Source organism: Sus scrofa, chromosome 15 (genome assembly GCF_000003025.6).
Source record: "Sus scrofa isolate TJ Tabasco breed Duroc chromosome 15, Sscrofa11.1, whole genome shotgun sequence".
Lineage (NCBI taxonomy): Eukaryota > Metazoa > Chordata > Mammalia > Artiodactyla > Suidae > Sus > Sus scrofa.
In genome coordinates this window covers 134,348,221-134,351,098 of record NC_010457.5, presented here as the reverse complement: position 1 = coordinate 134,351,098, position 2,878 = coordinate 134,348,221, and the positions used below count along the sequence as shown (strand labels likewise).

Here is a 2,878-nt window from a genome sequence, read left to right as displayed (position 1 = left end):
TTCAAGGAGTCTTGGCTTGAGCTCAGTATCAGGAAAACCACGGGGCTGCCTCAAGATGTCCAGCTTCCTGCTTGTGCCCCACACTCAGACTATAGTATTGAATTAACCTGAAAATGGCTTCGTTTAATCATTAATCTGGCAGCAGAGTTGTACATTAGCTTCCAGAGAGAATAACCAGCCTTATACCAAACACAGATTCACCACACGTTAACTCAGGCTTTCCTAGGAAGGGCAGGCGCCTCCTTCCTGCCAGCCACTTGCTCATGCATTTTCCCACCTACTGGAGCAGAAACTCTCTGCAAAGCATTTCTGGTGCATTTAAGACCCTGTTCTATCCTGACTCATCGGGAAAGCAACAGGGGGAGTTACGACTTCCTGTCCGTTTGATCTCATCATCTGAGTCTGAGTCTGTCATCTAAAGGGGCCAAGCAACATTACTCTTAAGTGGTGAGATGCCCTGGAAATGCTTCACTGAGCATCTCCATGAACCCATGTTAATTATCGACTAGTCTTAATAGGTTCCTCGTTAACAGATTACTTGTTAGAGGTCATTGCCACCTTGGAGCCCTTGGGTCTGGGTTAAGTCACTAGTGCCCACAGAGCTCAGCTGGGAAGAAGAAATCACAGACACCTCGCCAACCATTCCCTTAGGCCTCTGGCTTCATCTAGTCTGGTCACTGAACCGGCAGCAGAATGTCCTCCTGTGTCCTCCGGCCACAGATAACCCCCATTTATTAATGGGGCAGCCCGACAAGCCCCCTTGGGACAATCCATGGTACAGAGGGGCCAGCAGGACTGAGCACCAGCCCCCAGTGGAAGAAAAAACGCTGGAACCTAAACAGGCAGCATCACCCACAGCTCACAGGTAGGACGCTGGGTATTTTGCAAGAACTTTCCCTCCCAAGATTCCCTCCTCCTCCTAACAGGTCCGTGAGGGAATCAGTGCCGCCCTCGGAGGCTGAGTGACGGAACGTCCTGCACGTGTTCCCTGGGAAAGATGACAACGACACTCCCTCTGCGGCCAGGCGCACCCTGGGGCCATCTTGCTGCTCCTTCCCCGGGACAGCGTGGCTGCCTCTTCCTTTGGCCTCGACCTGCTGGGAGATGTTTGCTGACCTCAGGGATGGCACACACTCCTCCACGTTACAAAGTCTCCTTCAGGGTAGGGGGAGGTGATTAATGCCTGCAGAATTCTTTGAACGCACACAGCCTCCTATTAATGAGAAGCAGAGTTGGAAGACAGGATGTGGTCGTCCCCCTCCTGCGTTAGTCAAGTTCTGGGCCTTGGGCCTCATCCTGAGTCACCCGGCGGCTTCCTGCTGCTTTCTCGTCACCTAAGGGCCCGGACAGCACATTGAGGGTTTCCTTTCCCGAGTTCAGCAAAGGGTTGAGTGTAGCTCTTTGCAGCTTAGTAGAAAAGAATTCAAGGTTTGTTGAATGAACCTAGTGTATAAAATTTCTCCTTTTATAGAGGGTCCAGCAAGTAGTGAGATCTCTTAAGGAGAAAGTTAAATAAGAATTGCTGGGACATGCTTAGCTATTGAGATGCTCCTAGTAAATGCACTAAAACCCTTGCTATAAGTCAGCTGACTGTTCTCAAATTTCTCCGTATGGCTTAGGCCCCCTCCTGCTCCATCCTCCTCCTCGAAGAAAGCAAACTAATCTTCCATCACAAAGACACAGCACAACTTTGATGGGCCCTTTTGCCTTTTGTAGGTCCTTCCCATCCTAACAGGATTTTTGTGGGCCTGGTTATAGGCTGCATTAAGCTGCCCCACTCCCATCCCCACTACGTCACATGTTGACATACAAACCCCCAGACCCTCAGGCTGTGACTGCCGTTGGAGACGGAGCCTTCAATGAGGTAAATGAGGTGAAACGAGGCCTCTTCCAGTCTGACCGGCATCTCTGAGGGGTGTGAGTCCTCACAGAGCAAAGGCCATGTGAGGAGGAAGCCAGAAGACGACCGACTTCAAGGCAAGGAGAGAGGCCCTCCGAGGAAACCACCCCCGCTGACACCTGATCTTGGACGTCCAGCCTCGAGACCTATGAGAAAGTAAATTTCTGCAGAGTAGCCCCCAGACTATAGCATTTTGTTATGACTTCCCAGGCCTTGAAAATTTTCATTTATTTCTGATGTGAGAAAAAATACACTATCTTTGACCCTAAAGCTTTTTTTTTTTCTTTCTGACTTTAAAAGAAATTGAAACATTTGCGTGGGCCCCTTGAAGTACAGTGGGCTCTGAGCACAGCACCCTTTGCACCTGATGGAGCCGTCGGCTCCACCATCACTGAGGGCACCTGGACCATTCTGCATTGAAGCCGTTTTTGTGCTGAAGGTGTTTTTCCCACTGATGCTGGTTTTCCATACCTCTGTTCCTCCCGGGGTGTCCTGCACTGCAGCTCGCATTGTATTATGGCCTAAAACCAGACCACTGTGACAAATGAGTTTTGCCGTTTTGTGTTTGTTTTTTTTGTTTGTATATTTGGGGTTTTTTTAGGGCTGTACTTGCGGCATATGGAAGTTCCCAGGCTGGCAGGCTAGGGGTCAGACCAGAGCTACAGATGCCAGCCTATACCACAGTCACAGCTACAGCAATGCGGAATCCTTAACTCACTGAGCGAGGCCAGGGATCGAACTTGTGTCCTCATGGATACTAGTAGGATTCCTTACAACTGAGCCATGATGGGAACTCCAACATTCCATTTTGTAATGCAGCCTCCTCTAAGAATCTTTGAAGGGTAAGGCAATTTAGAAATGCCTTGAAAAACACCAATTTAATAGCCAGCAATGAGGTCTCAGGCAACGATTCACAGTCAGAACCATGTTGCCTCCAGGTGTCTGTGCCCCCCACCGTGGGCAGCTTCTCAAACCTTT

At 49.8% G+C, this 2,878-nt stretch overlaps 1 long non-coding RNA gene across 1 annotated transcript; it reads left to right on the top strand.

Annotated features, from left to right (window-relative positions):
• Positions 552–2,448, top strand: LOC110257068. Its single transcript, XR_002339243.1, has 2 exons — positions 552–865; positions 1,717–2,448. It is a non-coding gene; the product is annotated as an uncharacterized LOC110257068 (long non-coding RNA).